This window comes from Meriones unguiculatus, chromosome 15 (genome assembly GCF_030254825.1).
Source record: "Meriones unguiculatus strain TT.TT164.6M chromosome 15, Bangor_MerUng_6.1, whole genome shotgun sequence".
In the NCBI taxonomy this organism is placed as follows: Eukaryota; Metazoa; Chordata; class Mammalia; order Rodentia; family Muridae; genus Meriones; species Meriones unguiculatus.
Window position 1 is genome coordinate 69,525,855 of NC_083362.1, and position 20,388 is coordinate 69,546,242.

Consider the following 20,388-nt stretch of genomic DNA (forward strand, 5'->3'; position numbering starts at 1 on the left):
TTAGGAGATAACCAAGAAAAACTATGTGTTGGACCATACCTTTACCATCCAATTTAGTTTGAGGCAGATAAACGGAGACTGGTAGAGACTATGGCTCTCTTCCTTGATATTCGGGCATCCTAGTTACCAGTAACTTACCATGGGTCTGCAACCCTTGAGTCAATATAAGCCTGTTCGTACAAAGTTGAATTTCCTTTTATTTGTCCTAAAACGCTTACTTTCAAACTTGAAGGGACTTCAATTATTCCATGTAGTTTTGATAACTCTTTTATCTTTTCAGACCAGAGTCAAAATATTCTTACGGTATTCATACTGCAGCTCCTTCAGCCCGCCCACCCTTTGGTCTCTTGAACTGCCCTTCTTTGGTTCTTTATTCTGCTTTCAGACCTTTCTTGAACTGTAGTAAATAGAACTGTGCTGGGCGGTCCAGCTGCAGTTGGCTCTATCCTTGTCAGACTGGCTTCAGCTATGCCGTGGTCTTCCAGTCGGTCTACTGTTTCTAGGACTGTACGAGTTCCTGTAGTGATAATCAAAAGAGAGACTCCTTGATCTCCCGCTCTCATAACTTCGGCTCCGAGAACTTGTCAGAATCATTCATATCGCGAAGAGCTGAATACATTCCTCCGTTCCTTGGTTTTCATTTGATTTGGTGCCTTCTGATCCCTGTGCGCGGACTGTATTTCAGTTTGACGCCCACTAATCCATTTTCTGTCCAAATTACGTAAAGCATCTTCAGCATCACCAACATGTTCAGACTGAACATATCCAATCCAAGCTTGTGGACGTCGAGTGTACCAGTCAAGGGGAACGTAACCATCTACTCTTGGACCATAATGACCAAATCCCTGACGTAAATCTTCAGACCTGGTGTCATTGGCCTCGTTCCTGATGAACAGGCATGTGTTGGGGTGGGGGAGGCAGGTAGCGGGGCATGGTGGCAGCAGGACTCTGGGCCAGCCGCACTAACAGGCTCCAGCAAACCTCCCGCAGCTCCGGCAGCAGCTCATAGCCACTCACCGGTTTTTATTTTCATTTTTTAACACACAGTTACTCTCTCACCGCCAGAAAGGGAGACCTTCTACTACTGCCTCGCTTTCTCATTCCACTTTCCTAGTGTCCATGTCTCTGTTGTTGAAATGATTGCAATGCTTTGTTGTAGTTGTGTGAACTTTTCAAAAACCATAAAAGCAAGGCGCAGTGGCTTATTGCACATAAGTAATGAAATGTATTTCTTCATATGTAGCCTAAATTTCCACTTCTAATATGTCTACAGTATCATTATTATTATTATAGCTGTAGTAACTTTGGGGGCAGTTATTTATTTATTTTTTCACAGTACTGGTCACAACCAGCATCTTTCTCCATCAGACTTTGCTGACCCATTTCAACTGAAGCCAGAGCTAAGCTCAAGGCTCTGTCAGATTTCATTTATTAACCCTGTAACAAATTTTCCAAGGATAGGACCTTGTTAAAGTTATTGGTCTACTATGTGCTGAGAACAATCTTGTTACACAGATAAAAGTTATTAATCCATATTTCAAACTAAAGGAAAGTTTACCACACAAACATTTATTCAGTTCAATCAGTAAGAAGTGAAATTCAGTTACTATCAAACAGCTAAGAAATCATCCTTGGCATGAAAACAGGCCATGCACAGCTATAACAAATGCTATTTCTGTCTCACTGTAAGGTCAGATATCTGCTTAAGAATGCTAAGGGCTGACAGAGGAGGAATGGGGTAGAAAAGCAGTGCAAATTCCTAAGGTAATTTAGTGACATAGAAGAAAATAACGCATAGTGATTAAAATATTCCAGATTGATTTGGGTTATTCCTCTTTTAGCAGTGTAATTCTTCTTTATTTGGAAGAAAATATTTCTCGAGTACAACGTGATAATGATGAATAGTATTATTTAAAAGTTCTTGAATTAACTAAATCTGTTTAATTACCAATATACATAAAGCACTCATGAGTACCATTGTAAGTACTAAAAAATTGGAAAGTAAAAGAAAATAGATCAGTACAAAGACAGGCTTACATGTCTTCACCAACACATTCATTCTAGGTGACAAAAGGCAAGGATGTAATTGTTGCCAGTTTTAAAATCTTTGCAGCTAGAAGTCTAGAGAAACACATCCAAGCAAGCATCACTTATTCTAACCTTTCTAAATATAGAACTCCAATCTCTGTGGTTTTCAGAAAGAAACAGCTTTAAAATATACACATAGTGTGCCCAACACTGGACTGCTCACGTGGCTACATTCTTACAAGCCACAAGCTACTCCATATTTTCTAGAGTGCAATGTTGGAACTAATAAATAAGAAAAACACTGTCCTTTATTACTTAGCAGAAGTAATGATGAAACGAATGTCTGTTTTTATTTTGTTTTTTCTTTTTTTAGTTTAATTTTTATTAATTACATTTTGCTCACTTTGTGTCTCAACTGTAGCCCCCTCCCTCATTCTTTCCCAATCCCACCCTCCCTCCCTCATCTCCTCCCATGCCCATCTCCAAATCCACTGATAGAGGAAGTCCTCCTCCCCTTCCCTCTGACCCTAGACTACCAGGTCTCATCAGGACTGGCTGCATTGTCCTCCTCTGTGGTCTGACAAGAGGCCTGGGGTGGTCAAAGAGTCAGCCACTGAGTTCATGTCAGAGACAGTCTATGTTCCCATTACTAGGAAACCCACTTTGACACTGAGCTGCCATGAGTTACATCTGTACAGGGGTTCTAGGTTATCTCCATGCCTGGTCCTTGGTTGGAATATCGATCTCAGAAAAGACCCCTGAGCCCAGATTTCTTGGTTCTGTTGCTCCCCTTGTGGAGCTCCTGTCCCCTCCAGGTCTTTCTATCTCCCCCCTCCCTTGTACCTCAGAGTACACAGAACTGAGACTTAAGTTCTGTTCTGCAACCAAAGCTCTGTCTTAACCATAGTATTCTTTTTCTCGATAATCTAATCTATTCTTACTATGAAGACCATTCTTCCCTCTTCTGTGTTCATAGAGTGTTTTGCTCAACCCACAGATTCCCCTTCCTTTCTCATAAGCATTTCAAGACGTTGTCTGTTTCAAGAAGCATTGGAAAATCAGAATATTTAAATATCAGTCTTCACTAAGATGAAAACCAACCTGTAGGTCTCAAAGACCTATAAAATTTTTCTACTTACATAGCGGTGCTTCATATTGATTGGCGAGAATCTGACAATTTCATATGGTTGCACCTTATCTACAAAAGTCTTTCTCTGCTAACACATGTTACAAATGTCATAAATATTATGCTTTATGCATAAAGTAAACTCATTGTAGAGTAATTTTCATTGCCACAGATTGTATGGTTGCTGAGCGCATTCCAAAGATGGCTTCACAGTTCTGATTCCCTTACACTCCCCAAGAGCTGGCAGTCCTCTCAATTAAGTAGCAGAATGGAGGGAAGTGACACTAAGTAGCTTTTGCACAACCTAAACCTAGCAAAACTGATAGGCTTAGTCTCCTGCTTTCTGCAAAACTTGTTGATGGCATACTCACCTTGGGAATTCATCTGCCCTGATTTCAGAAGTTAGGTTCCTTAAGATAACAACAACGAAAAAAAAACAACAACAACACAAAACAAAGCACTGTACATATAGCTAAGTTCCCAAACTCATCTATTGGATGCTGCTAGCAATGCGAACTCTTCATACAAACTCAACACTTGACTGGCTTTCATATAATGACAATTTCATCAGTATGTAATTAAAACTTCGTGAAATAGAGAACCCAAAACTGCCCTGTTGAGCCCAGCCAAAGGACAAAACCACGGTTGAAACTAATAAACTTTCATTGTTGTTACTGAAGTTTATGATGGCTTATTATGCAACAATAAAAACTATAATAGCCAGCCAGACATTCCATACTGTGTGTTTGTGTACACATGTGTATTCTCTCCCTTCAAGAAGTATTTACTAACCCCAAGTATTTTGCACAATTTCAATTACATAAGAAGCCTGGATTTCAAAGCAGCATCATAGAGTAAGGTTACTATTCTTACGTTTCTTTAATATAGGTGAAAAACAGATAGAGAAAAACAGTGTTGCTTGGTGTAAATTTCGAACAACAACAACAACAAAATCATGATTGTGCTAGGTTTACATAAGGGTATATACAAACTATCTAGAACCAGTATTCTTGAGGAAAAAAATATTGGGAAAGTAATCTAGTCTCAACTACAACCCTGACTTAATTAGTTTATTGTTTTACCCTAATCTTTAACACAACTATCCCATATTTCTATAGTACAAGGCTCTAGGTTCAATGCTCGGTGACGTACATGTACAAAGTGGAAATTTTTGCATTGTGTATTTTTACGTAGAACATAACACCAACTGTGATTGGTGATCAAAATAACCAAGTGGATAAGATCATTCCCTTGGAAAAACTGTCTGGTTTCTGTTGTTGGTGGCCTTAATGGTGACATGGTAGGCACATACAGAACATCCATCATAGCAGAAATAAGGGCTATGGTTGACACTCCTAATCACCCACCTTGATCTAGCAACCTCCACTGATTCAGTTGTTTGCTCTAACAAGGAATACTCTTGGGTTCCTATCTCTTAATGAAACAAAGCTTTTGGTAGAGAGCTCCAGGCCAGAAGAGGCGCTTTTCACCTTTATCAGAAACTGTAGCATCTTCCAGGCAGTAATACTCTTTCCATAGACATAAATTTTGTGCCAGCACTGCCATATAAGGACTCAGAACACCTAACTCACCAAGAACCACATTTTATAGGAAAGGCAATATGGGCTGAGAGTCCATGACCTCAATTCTTTAATTATGTCACAAGTTCTGGTCACCAGAGCAAAATGTCCTGATATCTTGACTTCAAGGATCTTAATAGAGAACTGTTGTACCACAACATTGTTTTTCTGTTAAAAAAATATGTACCTTCAAATAACACTGATCTTGTACATCTCAGTCTAGAGATGTCATGGTCAGAGATAGGAGGGACCCTAAGTACCAACTGCCAATTTATTTCCTCTCATCTCTAAAAACACTCTGCAATATATTGTTGGGTGATACTGTAGTTGGCAAGATTTGAGGTTTCTTCGAGATGCTAGGTTAGCACTGCTGGGAAAGCGAGATTTCCTCCTGGTTCAGGTGGAATTTTCTCAGCTAGCATGTGAAAAAGCAATGAGTCCACCTTCCAAAGAAATCTCAGTAGGGACAACACAGACAGGTACCTCTCAAGTGAGTTCTTTCTCCAGTAACTTCTGCAGACTCCCTGGGAGCAACTCCACAGAAATTCTGTCTGTGCAATTCCCATCACTCAAGACCACCGGGTAGCACAAGTGCAGCTTAGTTATGCTGACAGAGCGCCCCTGACAGATGCAACACTGTCCCAAAGCTCAACTCAGATAGGCTGGATTACAGAGCCTAATAACACGCCCCCTCCCACAGATGCAGAAGGCATGGGTCGCAGGCTCACCACAACGTTACCATGGAAACAATTGCTTCCGCCATCACACGGAACAACGTCTGTTTGACAGAATTTTTATTACCAGTGACAGGAATCATGGAATTTACAGGCTGGTAAATCTTAATGCCTAATTAGGGTCAAATACACCCATTCTGGAACAACAGCGATCCTTCTGACCTGCTGTATCAGTGCGTTCAATGAGAGGAACTGGTGTTTGGAATTCAGTCTCACCTACAGTGAACTTCCTGCACATAACTGCATTCGTACCAATTTACCTGACAACTTCAGGGCTCGTAATGGCTTCTACTCAGCTCACACAGTCTCCCTTCAAGCTGTGTGATCCTCCTAACACGTGTAACAGAAATATCAGATGTTGCTCTCTCTCCTCATCATACCTGGATTCTTTTTGTCACCAGACGTTTTGCTTTTACAAATGTTGTAACTCTCACAATATATTTTGTTTGCTTCCAAAATTTGTTTAATTAATAGAGATTAAGTAATATCATTTTATTATGCTTGTTTATGTAGAGACATATTTTTACTGTTCTGGTTAACTTTTGTAAGGTTTTGGCACAAACCTAGACAAGTCTGAGAAGAGGGAACCACAATCAAGGAACTGTCTTCATCACATTGTCCTGTGGGATATTTCCTTGTTTGGTAATTGGTTTTGGTAATTGATGGTCCAGCTCACTGCAGGTGGTGTCAGCCCTAGGCAGGAAGTCCTGGGTTGTATCAGAAAGGTAGCTAGGCAAGCCATGAAGAGCCATCCAGTTAATACTCTTTCTCTGTGGTCTCTTCTTTAGTTCCTGCCTCGATTTCCTGCCTGAAGTTCCTGACATAGCTTCCCATGATGATAGGCTGTCATGTGGAAACATAAATAAAATCCTTTCCTCTCCAAGTTGATTTTTGCCAGTGTTCCATCACAGGAAGATATCACAAACTAGGATAACTACTGAGAAACACCTTATTTCTAACAGGGTTCTTTTACAGGTTTTAAACTACAGGTTTATTGGTAATGAATTTTAATTTATTTTTTACCTTATAAAATTCTTATTTTACCTTAATTTTTCCTTTCTCCCATTCTACACACTCTAGCTCTCCTTCCATTCTTCCCCTTCTCCCTTCTCACTCTTTCTTCAGGCCATAACAGGCCTAAGTGTGGTTGGCTCATTTTGATTTATTATTTATTTTACTCAGCAGAGTTGTGTTTTAGAATACCTAAAGAAAAATAACTGTGAAATTTCAACATCTTCATTCAGAAATAATTTGAGAGTGTTGATTTCATCTCCTCTATAATTTTTATCCTATAACCAACACATAAATTCTACCATTTTAACAGTTGCTCTTAGCACTGAAAATAGTTGTTTGGCTTCATATCTCCTTCTGTGGTTGTTGAGTCTCATGTGACTAGTGAACTCACAGGACAGAAGCTAAGAGCACACTTGGGAACTAACTTTTTTCCAGAAGTCTGCATGGAATGTGAGCTCTCTTCTTTAGGGCTGCAGTCCACACTTCCTTCCCACATAAAGATCTGGATATGTCATGGCTGAGCACAATTTTGTGTCTACAAAAAATGTAGAGGTAAGAACTACCTCTGCCAGGAGGAGTTCTTGATCAGCTTCTCCATTGATGAAGAGGTACAAAGGTCCAACCGCATTTTCGTGATTTTAGGTAACACTGAATTCTGTCCCAGCTCCACAGTCTACACAGAGCTGGCTAGCACTCAGATGTCAGCAGCAAGTCTATTAGCTTCTACACGGGTCATTTAAGTTTCTACGGGTGCCATTCAAGAGCAACTCCCAGTTCTCTTCTCAGAGTCTGCACACTGTTCTTGTCCTCGAGTCTTTCCTGGAAATTCATTCTGAGCGACATGGCCCGATGGCGTTGGTCAGAAGTGCTTGGATACTTTTCATGATAAGCAGATGGAGATGTAAGTTCAATTTTTACCATCCACGGTCAGGCAGGCCCTTCCACATATGTCTGATACAAGTGGAAAAGAAAACAACCTTTATTTGGGCCAACTTGGAATACAGAGGGCATTAATAACCAGGAATATTTTATCACACTGAATTTGTTTGCCAGCAGAGAAGTGCGGAGAAATAATCTCAAATTGTTGGTGAAGAAAATGCAAATGCAGATTTTTAACACCTACTGAGACTTTCTAACATAGAAACAGCAGAAAATAAGCTGCTATTTTAGATTTTAATCCATATGTTGGGCAAACTAAGGAAAGATTGTGAAGTAGTAAGTTTAAAGTGTAAGAAGGATAAAATTCAGAACTTTGGAAGAGGCCAAATTTAATAAGCCTTTGCTGGATGTTCACATCCTTCTGACTGACATGTTGGCTTTAGTTATTCTGTTGGTGTACTCATGAAATTATGTCTTCTTAACTGGTCTCAAATGGGTTCCCTAATGAAGGGAACAAGGCTGACTATAATGCGAACTCGGGGGCTGGCTCTTTGATCATCTCCCCCCGAGGGAGCAGCCTTACCAGGCCACAGAGGAAGACAATGCATCCAGTCCTGATGAGACCTGATAGGCTAGGATCAGATGGAAGGGAGGAGGACCTCCTCTATCAGTGGACGGGAAAGGGGCATGGGAGGAGAAGAGGGAGGAAGGGCAAGATTGGGAGGGGACAAGGGAGGGTCCTACAGCTGGGATACAAAGTGAATAAATAAGATAAATAACAAATAAATTAATAACAAATAAATTTAAAAAGCATATCTCCTCTGAGGCAATGAGATGTTGGCCGCCAGGCACGCCCCATTGCTCTGTGGTGTGGGTTGCTTGAAGTGGGGTGTTCTCATCTAGTGTCAGCGTTCACAGCTCTGATTGGAATTTTGGAGCTTTCTGTCCATAAAATGTCTGACAAAGGAAGTGAGCAAGGTGGAAACCAAGCAAGAGGGAAAGTTTCAGGATGACATCCCACTGAAGGACTTATGCTAGTTCATAGATCTTCACAGCATTGTGGAAACAAGGGATGATGTGACCTCAAGAATCACTAAAACCACCCAGTGTGCAACCTCACTTTTTTTGTTGAAAACATGTGGCCATTAAATACAATAAGCCTGTCAATACGGCATGACATAACACATTTTTAAGTGTTAAATGATGACATGAAAGATTGGAAATGAAAATGGTAGCTTAGTAGATGCAGAACTCAAGCTCATTTGGTGGAAAAAAAATTCAGGTATTAGTAACTCTATCCTGGACTCAGACAAAAAGTGTGTTTAGTAGGTCTTTAAAATGGTTCAATAATTTGTCTTCATGCATATCCTATGGATTCATTTTATATTTCCAACATAAACTTTGTAGTTGCCTATAAATGTGTGACAAGGGGTTGAAAGATGTATTGTAATTATACTAAATTTTAAAGTGATTTGGGGATGACAAGAGAATTTGAATTTCATACTCCATGTATTCATGAAAAGATCTAATCTTCTCATTTAAATATTTTACATGTTTGACTTGTAAGATTGTGCTTGAGCTAATTCAAGTTCTAGATCGAACTTAAGTTGATAAATATTAATCAAAGGCACTTTTGAAAGTAGATGTGTCATGTTACTGAGGTTGTAAGTAAAATTCTGCTTGAATTGTACACTTCAGGATCATCTAACTAGCTTTCTTCACTCTTCATTTTGTTTTCGAGATTGTAATTCCATAGAAATGCCCATCTGTCTGTGTGCCTGCCTGCCTGCCTGTCTGTCTACCTAGGTATCTGCCTACGTATCTATTTACCTATTTATCTAGTTCATTCCACTTTTTTAATTTTTTAAAGTTTCTATCATAGCATACAAAATTTGGTCTTTTTAAATGGAGAATATATATTGGTACAGGGTATGGTGTTCAGTTTTTAATGTGAGCAATGTGCTGGGGCTTGACTCTTACACTGCGTGAGATGTTTGACATCTTTTATCTCAAGTACAGTATGCCTTTACCTCATTGTTTCTTATTACGTGAAGAAGTTCATACACACACACACACACACACACATACTTTCCAACCTTTGTATGAGAAATTGCTCCACTTAGGTTTCTGATATTAATCTAGCTCCTTTTTCCTCCTTGCTCACAACATTGAAGCTATAATACAGTTCATCCACACCAGTAAATATGGGACAGAGTGCACAGCATTGGATGTGGTCTTCCTTATATCCAGAAAGCCCTGTTCAGTATAATCCTGTACTCGCTTTTTATTATCCAGATTGTAAGTAAACAGAAAAATAGGTCATATATATAAAATGACTACTGTGCTCAGAAAGTAATATGTGGAAACAAGACCGTAAAATGATCATACTACACAACGGTGTCTTTTGGAGGTGGCTAATGTTAGTGACCTTATAAAAGATAATGAGAGGATCTTGCTTACTTTTAAAACAGAAGAAGACACAGGCAGTGCTGTATAAGAGGAATTAGCCTCGTCACGCTCTGATTCTTCCCAGCTCCCAAAAATTTGTGAGTTAATACCAGTGTTTATTAATTATCCATTGTGCATTGTTTGTGACAGATGCTGAAACAAACCAATATGATCATTACGTATAAAGAGAAGTCTCTCCATGCCAATATGGGTATTTATATAACTCTTACACTGAGAGGCTGTTTTCTTTCTATGTATGTTTTTTGCATGCATGCACTTGTGCGTGTTTACTCGTGCCCACACGTGTGTTTGTGTGTGTGTGTGTGTATCCACATGTGCATATGTGGAGAACAACTGAGGACAGCTAATAGGAGTCTTCTCTTTCCCTTATGTCCCAGGAATCAAACCTAGGTTGTCAGGCTTGGTGCCAAGTCCCTTTATCCATTGAGCATTGAGCTGGCCTGTGATGCAATTTTTTATTAAGATTTTATATGATCCCTGTAGTACATCAGTTCACTCTATATAGTCTATAAAGACCAATTGAATTAAGGAAGTAGGGGTGATTGAATTCCAGATTCCATGAAAGCATTGTTGATCAACCTTGCTGGAGCATCCAGTGGTACCAGTTGTCTTTCTTCTTTGCAACAGAGTATATCAGAGATAGATGATGCTCATAGCATCTAAGCTAGATCATTGCACAGATGACAGATATGTACTAGCTGTGCACTGCCGCTCAGCATATGGTAGAATCATTGACAGTGTGAACTACGTAGGAAGGCAAATAAATGAAAGCCTCACAATAGCTCCTCTCCTGCTTATGGAAAGCCATAGGGTTTTCTGCCCAAACTCCTCAGACCCCACTGTTGTGTCCTCTCTATGGATTAAGGTCCCAGAGGCACGTGATGGGGCCATTCTCCCCAAATATCTGTTGATTCCAGAGACCACAACCTTAATTGCAACCCCATATAATTTGCAGGCCTTCTAAAAGGGAGTGAGAATGTACACCGTATCTAAACAATGAATCTGTTACTCCCCATTTCAGCTAAATTCAGTGGCCAGCAGACCCCTGGCATCTGCCTGTTTCCAGACTCCCCGCACCCCCCCCCATTGTTGGGTAACACGCATGTGCCCTTGAGTTTGGCTTTTTATACAAGTGTCAGGGAACCAAACTCAAGTCCTCATGTTTGACCTCTGAACCAGCTCTCCAACCTTCCATTACTGTAAACAATTTGTTGAGTTTGGATAGTTAACATTTATTTGATGTGTGCCATTTACAATGACTAAGCACTCAAACATTTAATGAAATTATTTCTTGGACATACTCAATAGCCATTGGTTTAACGTATCCCTTTAGATCCAGTTTTGATATTTTATTTCAAGCTATTATCAACTTCTGCTTTAAAATCGATGAGCTCTTTTATACAACCCTGAGGACTATATTAAGCATTTACCATTTAAATCTTTAACTTTAAAATTGAATACTGAGCACCCTCTGTAAGCATACCAGGCTGTTAGAAGTCTAGAATTTATTCACAGATTATAATTGATATGCATTATATTATGTTTGATTTAATGGTTTTCAAGGAGAAATTTGAAGTAAATTAACTTTAATAAAAATTGAGTTTGTCTTAAATTAGAAAGTAGATGACTTCTAAATGAACCATTAGTTTGGATTGTGAAGCTGTAATTTTGTAGACCTTCACGTGAACAGGGCTATTCTGTGTGTCAGGAAAAAAAGATGGGAAAATTATACCAATGTCATTGCAAGGAGATTCAGATTTTATGTTTCTGTCAGCAGCCATGTTTCCATAGAAACGGTGACTGAGAAAAATCAGTGTTAAATTTTACTCCATCATATCAGTCTTTATGCAATATATTATATAAATCTCTGTGTGTGTGTATATATATGTACATATATATAAAAGAATGAAAGCAAAATTAATTTATTATTGCTAACAATCACAGTGAAACTCAAATCTTAGACACAAATGTGATTTGAGAAAGCCAAGTAAATCTCTATAACAAAATAAGGTCATTCTTGTTTTATTATTCATTTTTCTTTCAGTAAATTAATAAAAATACACATGGTAGCCACAAAATTCTTTACAATAATTTTCAATTTAACTGCATTCAAGTCATGTTGTAACTTTCATTGTTTAGTCAAAAGTCTATATTTTATATGTTAATTTAACATTGCTCATTAATACTGATCTCATAATTTAAATATTTATTATTTGAGTATTTCCTGCTCAGATTTGAGTTCCATGTACTTGACATTTTAAGCTTGTAAGCCTACAAAAGGAAATGGCAACTATTGTCAATATATGTATGGGAGTCTTTTCTTCTTATACATGACACTAATGAAAAACTGGTTCTGTTTCTCTCAATATTTTTCAGTGCTTGATTTCGTTGAAAAATGACTTCACATTTTCTATGTCCTCCTTATGTTATTATGCCACCTTCCTCTAGAGAATAATGCAGTTAAGTTAGATTTGGAATGTGTAAGAGTTATGGAAATAACTTAACCGTCAGTATGTGAAAGGAATTCTGGGAAGCTTTCCCATTCTAGAAGTTCTCTGCCTCCTAACTTAGGATCAGAGAACTACATAGATAAGGGTTTTCCCAGCTGGTGTGGTACAAGATCCACTTTCTTTACTCTTTACTGACTGTCAGTGATTTCTAGTTTTTGGTACACTGTCTGTACACATTGTTTGAATCTATATATTTATGTCTATGTAATGTTCTATATTTTATGTACTATTTAAGGTGGAATTTTAATTTCAAATTTAAGTATCGAACTGTAGAGAAGTATGTATCATTTTCTGTATTGATATTGCATTTCACGATCTTACCGAATTCATTTATTATAAGATCCTAAGTCGTTTGGAAATTTTCAATACAATTATCTTTTCAGAAAAGAGTATCATTTTGTTTATTCATTTGTGATCTATATTCATTGTTTCATCTTGCCTTAGAACTGTGTACAAGGCATCAATTATGATGTCAGATGGAAACTTGAGAAAGCCCTACAATTATGCCTGTGCTCAGGAGAACAATGTTATCACCTAGGGTTGAATCATTCTCCTTTCTCCTTTCTCTGTACCTTTATCTTCTCTGCTTGGATTTTTTATTATTATATTTTCAATTTTACTATTTTTTACTTGTCTGTATACAGAATACTGAAAATTTTCAAAGAATTATTCTTCTCTTTGGCCCTGTTTTAAATTTCCTGCCGATATTTGTCTCTTGAAGTAGAGGTGTGTGTCTATAACTATAATTTAAAATGGCTTTCATGTGTCATCACATGAATATACAAGGATTTGGACTCTGTCTGAGTGCAATTTTCTTCTGCTTAGCTGTCCCAACCAAGACTTGGAATGTTAGAACTTGCTATTGCTGGCTAGTGTTGGAAGCTATCTTAGTTAGTATTCTATTGCTGTGAAGAGACACCATGATTAGAAAGCATTTAAGTGGGAGCTTGCTTATAGGTTCAGAGGGTTAGCCACGTGACTATCATGGCAGAAAGTATGTGAACAAGCAGGCAGGCACTGGAGCAATAGCCAAAAGCTTAAATCCTAAGACAGAGAAGACGAGAGAGAGAGAAAGAGAGAGAGAGAGAAAGAGATAGAAAGAGAGGAAGACAGAAAGATAAAGAGACATAGAGAGAATGAGAGAGAGAGAGAGAGAGAGAGAGAGAGAGAGAGAGAGAGAGAATAGGAATCATGGGGGAGCATCTCTGAGACAGGGCAGGCCCCCAGAAGTCTACAGGGGGTGACCCTGACCGAGATTCCTAGTCAGGGGTGTGGGGGGGGACATAGAGCCTGAAGTTGCCACCTCCTTTAGTCAGATGTGATTTTCAGTAAAGGGAGGGCACCAATTCACCCATAAAACCTTGTACCCAGAGTTTGTCCTGATTATAGGAAGTGTTGGGATGAAGAGGGAATGGAGCTTGAAAGAATGGCAAACCAATGACTGGCCCAACCTGAGACCCACCTCATGGGAGAGAGCCAAATCTTGATAAAAGATGCTTTGCTATGCTTGCAGAGAGGAGCCTAGTATAACCGTCTTCTGGGAGGCTCCATTAGCAGCTCATGGAAACAGATGCCAATGCTGAGACACCCACAGCCGAACAATGGCTGGAGCTCATGGAGTCTTGTGGAAGAGTGCGGTCAGGGGAAAGAATTGTGGGAGCTGGAGGGGTCAAGGACACCACAAGAAGACCTACAGAGTAAACTAACCTGGGTCCATGGGGGCTCACAGAGACTGAAACACCTAGAGACCTGGACACCTAGACACGTCCCCCAAAGAAAACCAAGATTGCATAATTATAGCAAGATTTTTCATCAATGATGGATCAATCATCATATATCAAGGGTGGTTAGGGGTCTAAGAGGCATTAGTTTACAGGGAGGTCTCACAACGTTTAACAGCTAGTGCGAAGGGTGGTATGAGGAGATGGTATCTATACAGCAGAGAGAAGGATGACCATCTTCTGCTATGCTCAGGAAGGCAGGCTTGGGAGCTCAGCACACTGCTCCATTTCCCACTACTAAAAACAAAACACGGGAGGGCTGTGCACATGCCATTGATACATCTACATGTGTTAGCAAAATCTCCTGAGTTTTCCCATTTGCACTCTGTAATGTTGTCAGGAAAGGGGAGTTACCTGTGCAGACTCAGGGCATATTCTAAAACTAAGCAGAGCCAACAAGAACAGTATTTCCCCAGCACAAATGTGCTGTGTGTGTGTGTGTGTGTGTGTCTGCCTGCTAAATGAAAACTACACTTCCTGCTGCACATAAGAGGAGATGGATACCTGCTGTAACCACAGTTTCTGTTTGCTCTAGGCTTGCTGGATATGCTACTGTACTTAAAAATACAAGTCAGTTCCCACTACTGCTATTATACTAAAGCACTTCACAGTTTTGACTGAACAACCAGCTAAACTGCCATTTGTAAGATGAATGGGGTATGCTGGTGATTTTAATGGAGTCTCAGAAGATTCGAGGGAAAGAAAATTGTGCTGTAGATGGGGAAAATGAAAACAAACACGGATGCAGAATGAAAAACTCCATGTTTCCAAATCTTGGGCCTAAACGGTTATTAAGCTGAGGGGAAAAATATCCCATTAGGGACCAGAGTCCAAGGCATTGGCAAACTTGGTTTTGACGTTTGGGAAGCCTAACACAGCAAGATGAGATTTGCTTCATAAGCAGTATCCAAGTTGTTAGTGAGCCAATGACAAGATATGAGACAGTTTATTGGGAATTAAAATTCTGATTTCAATGAAACATCTATTATTTTATTGAGACAATCTTGATACATAAACTCAACAAAAGCCTTCTCTTTGTCTAAGGCAAACATGTCTAAAGAGAAAAATACCTGGTTTTGAGGAATAAAAATTACTACAGAAGTTAATTCCAGATGTGAGGACTATGGGCATATTGTTTGAAAGAAACAACAATAACAACAACTAGGAAAAAAAAAAACAAGATGACTGTTGCTTCTGGGACACGTCACTGGCTCCTAAGGGCATTACTATAGAGTTACAAGTTAAAGAGGTCTTCAATAGTTGTCCCAAGATGGTTCTAATTGTTCGGCGCATTAGAGCTATGAGTCTCTTGTAGGTCTTGATAGGATTTCAAGACAATTTTCAATGACTGTTCGGGTCTTGCATCAGGATTATAGATGCTGTAGAGAAAACTGGTTGAATATATAGGATGTTTGTCAATCCACCCACAAACAGGCCACCTAAAAGTGTGCTAACTGTAGCTGAAATGTCAGCCGGTTTTCCAGCTACATGTGAGACCCAGTGGCAGCATAGAGACTCAATACCAATTGCCATAATCAGCTTTGGTTTTAGATGGTAGAAACCTGCCAGCCCTCATTTCTTCGTTTTATATCGTCAGTGAATATTAGTAGCTGATCACACTGAAAGAAACAGTGAGGATGAAATGTGAGCAGGATGGACAAGATCTGGTACTGGAGGGAGCATGGTGTTAGAGAGATTTCAAAATGAGAGGAGCATTAATGAAGAACTGCAGGGCAGTGACACACATGAGCTACAAGAGATAGTGTGTGGGCAGCTACTTCAGCTATCTGCTCCGGCATAGTTGATGTAAGTGCGTACCAGGTAAGATTAAAATGAAGACCCTGTGTAATTATGGCCAAAGTGGAATCAGTCCTGGGGTTCATAGTAGAATATGAGGTAAAAAGAAAGTCGAGAAACTGTGCCCAGCACTTTCCGTAGGGCTTAAGGCTCCAGCTCAGTCTGGCTTTATTGGGACTCCTATAGAGTAGTTCAAGCAAGGAATTTCTGTGACAGAGCTGAAGCATAAAAAAGCAATGTAAAATTTAGAAATTTAAGACCTCTTTTTTTTGTCAGTTTGACTGACTAATTCACATTTGATGTCAAAATAAAATAATTCTGCTATACCAATATGACAAAATACAGAAAATATCTCAATAAAATTAGTAGACATAGCTACAAAGCAGAAAAGAAAAAAAAACAACACTCAAAAAGCTACATGCCATCAGATAGCAAAAGAAATGTGAATGCAATAAACATTCTTTAAAGTGGTAACATGCTATGTTAGTAAGGGGCAAGGAAATATAACAAAGTAGATACAGGTATGTTGATTCATGTAGAGTAGCTCATGGCCCCATTAATTCAGCTTTTCAAAGTATGTATTCTACCAAAGCTTTAAAATAATACGCTGTTAAAAATTAAGCCCAGCGTTTCAGATTTTTGCATTGATTTTCGGACATCCTATATTAATCAAAGTACCTATTCTTTCATACCTTAAAAAACTTTTCCCATAATCATTATAGAAAATATTTGAAGACTTTTGACCCAATATATGGTAAGCAGCATTTTATTCATAAAGACAAAAACATTTAGTGGGTAATAAGCAACAAGGAATCAGAAATTTGTAGGAAACATATATATACACATACATATACATATATGTATCTTCCATATGCCTATGCAGAATTGCAATCTTGAGATGGACCTGAAGCTGGCAGGACACTGGAATATAATTACCATGGCAAAGAGAAGTGACCCAAATAGAGGTGACTTTAATAGTCCTCCACCTTCGAAGGACAGCAGGCACAGACAGAGAGACAGAGACAGATGAAGGGGTAGCAAGAGAGACACAGAAACAAGGAGAGACAGAAAGACAGAGAGAGAAAATAAATCATTGTGGTCTATGTGTGTATATGTATGGTATCTGTGTGCTTGTGTAGCAGTGTGTGTGTGTGTGTGTGTGTGTGTGTGTGTGTGTTACAAGAAGGTAAGGACAATTGTTTTGAAACCATAGTATGACAATTAGCTTAAATTCTGTGTTTTCCTGTAGAAGGGAAATAATTGCTCTATAATTAGTTTCTAATTATACTCAGTAAGCAATTTATAAATGACAAAAGGGAGATGCAGAGAGCAGGAATGAAGTCATAATTAAGTGGCATGATAAAGGTGAGCGCGGCTTGAGAAACTTGAGGTTTGGGAAGGGAGCTTTTGCAGAAGCACAGCCATCTCACACTTCCCCAGATGGGTTGTGTGTAGACAGCCCCTTGAGATGTTGCAGTCTGTAAATCTGAACTTCATTTTGACACAAAGAGATGAAACTGACACATATTGTAGGGGAGCTTCTGGTAGCAAACATTCGGTACTTAGAAATTTCAGTCTGTGTCTTATAAATTGAGTCAAGAAGCTCTCGGTGCCTGATGAAGAGTCTGAGGCAAGGACATCCTTATGTTGGAAGATCAGACAGTGGATTGCAATTTTCTTACCTTAGCTGTATTTATCATTGTCATTGTCACCACCACTGCCACCACCACCAGTATCACCATCACCGTTTCCATTATCACAGCCTTAGAAATAGTCCAGGTTCCTGTGCATGTCCAGTGAGTACTATCCCTCTGTGTTACAGCCACAGCTTCATTGCTGGCATTTCTTTATTTTATTTTATTTTTTATTTTTTTAAAATATTAGTTACAGTTTATTAACTTTGTATCCCATCTGTAGCCTGCTCCCTCATTCCCTCCCAATCCCATCCCTCATCTCCTCCCTGCCCCTTTCCAAGTCCATGGATAGGGGAGGTCTCCTCCCCTTCCATCTGACCCTAGCTTAGAAGGTTTCTTCAGGACTGGCTGCAATGTCCACCTCTGTGCTGGCATTTCAAATGCATCCCTGACCTAGAAAACATCTCCTTTCAGAAGGAAAGTTTACTCCTTAGTGACTGTGGAATAGATTACAGTCCTTTAAATCCTCCTGCTATGAACTACTTAAAAAAATAACTTTGAAAACTGCTCTTGATGTCTGCTAACAGAAACAACTGCAGAAAAAAAAATTGTTTTGATCATCTGGCAAATGAAAAGAAAGCACAAAGGATGCATTAGCTGTGAAACAAGCAAACCGTTTTGTCTTCTGAACAAAACACAGATTATTGCTAGAGATGACAAATCTGTTGTGGTTACAATCATGCCTAAAAGGACATAGTAATTACAGGGCAGAGATCCTCAGTCGGACCAGGCCATTGCTCAGGAAAGCAGGATGCCGCTGCATCTGTCACAACTTGCCTTCTTATGAACTGTGAATGGCATCTTTCATTTCTCTGATTGAGTCTTTTGATGTGTGTGAAGGTCAATAGAGTTGAGATGATGAAACAAATCAGCCCACAGAGCCTGTAGCTCAAGTGAGAAAATCTACAACAAACATTTCTTTCCCCCTCAGTTGAGGGGTTTGGGGGAACATTTAGATATGGGAAACAGGAGAAGACAGGACAGAAGCCTACCACAGATGGCTTCTGAAAGACTCTACTGATGTAGGTATCGAAGCAGATGCTGAGACTCATAGCCAAACTGGGCAGAGTTCAGGGAATCTTAGGAAAGAAGGGGAGATAGAAAGACCTGGAGGGGACAGGAGCTCCAAAGGGAGGCCAACAGAGAAAAAAAAAACTGAGCCCTGGGGGCCCTGAAGAGAATGACACCCCAACCAAGGACAATGAATGAAGAGGACCTAAAACCCCAGCTCACATGTAGCCCATAGACTCAGTCTCCAAGTGGGGTCCCTAGTAAGAGGAATAGGGACCATTTCTTACATGAACTCAGTGGCTGGCTCTTTGATCACCTCCCCCTGAGGGGGGTTTAGCCTTGCCAGGCCACAGATGAAGACAATGCAACCAGTCCCTGATGATACCTTATATGCTATGGTCAAATAGAAGGGTAAGAGGACCTCCCCTATCAGTGGACTAGGGGAAGGACATAGGAGGAGAAGAGGGAGGGTTGGATTGGGAGAAGACAAAGGAGGGGCTACAGCTGAGATACAAATTGAATAAATGATAATAATAAAAATTCAAAAAAGATGATGTCCATTTCGGAAAACATTATTTACTAGACAAATTGAAAATAGTGATTTGTTTCCTTACTTGAAGCCTAACTTCAAGGTCCTTGATAGTTTCAACATGAAAGGTGATAATTGTTACATTTTGATGGAGAAACATTTTAATATTTGGGGAACTCACTTTACTTAAATCTTACATGAAAAATCATGCTCAGGAATCTTGACATTCAGACACACTTAATTTGCTTTGTTCACCCATTCTAGATGTCAGTACTGGAATGGAATTTTTATGTGTATGACATCTCACTTCAACATAACTCCACAAAGTAAGCTGTTATTCTCATTCTCCCTGGAGGCAGCATTTACTCTGAGAAGAAAAAGTACAGGTGGCTCCCAGAGTGAGAAGTTAAGGGCATGACAACAGTGGCCTTCAAAGGAGCAGTGGTTTAGGAAACAGAGGTGGGACCTTGTCAGAAATTACATAGTCAAGTTGATGATGAAAAACACTGTGAAACAGCAAAGAGGGAAAAGAAATGCTGGTTACAAGATCTTGTATCTTCCAAATGCATTTGTAAGGTCACCTTTGTAAGAGTTAGTTTTCTTCCCCTCCTCCACCCAAGCCTTGGTCCTATATGTCATAGACTTGGGTTTTTCTCTGAAACCACACACTTTCTGTGGATCTATAGGCCACATTTATCTCCATTTTGTGTTCACATGTAAGCTGTGCTTACACTCACCATTATCTGGAACCACACTCACTGACTACACTAGGATCTGCTGTGAAAATTTTTCAAGTGCTCTCTGGGTGGCTGGGAAGTCTCATAGTAACTATTATAAGTGAAATATGTGAAGTTTGGTACATGAAAGTTATGGCAACTATCTTGTTTGTTCAGAAGCTCTGAAAGAGTTTCTTCTTGGCATTTTAGCTGTGTTCTGAAGAAAAGAGGTCTTCTAGAGAACTAACTTCCATGGACACAACTCCATTAATCATTGTGTTGACCTGAGGAGGAGCTCTCTGTGGGCTGGTTTCCGCATAGGCCAAAAAGCCAGGGGTCAGAGCCTGAGCTAAGTTCTAGACATGTTTTTACTGTTTGTCAAATGAGTGTGGTGTCTTGTTCCAATGTGTGTGCTAATGATTTGGTGTGTTGTTTTCCATTGCTGTGATTTTGGTCCACCACTTTCAATTACGCACAAGCCCCATGATTATCACCAAGCTCCCTGAGTCCGGTAATGAGG

General features: G+C 39.5%; 1 pseudogene; it reads right to left on the minus strand.

Annotated features, from left to right (window-relative positions):
- Window positions 1-381: 381 nt before the first annotated feature.
- On the minus strand, window positions 382-17,660 carry LOC110566642 (serine/arginine-rich splicing factor 10-like; annotated as a pseudogene).
- Between the last annotated feature and the right edge of the window lie 2,728 nt (window positions 17,661-20,388).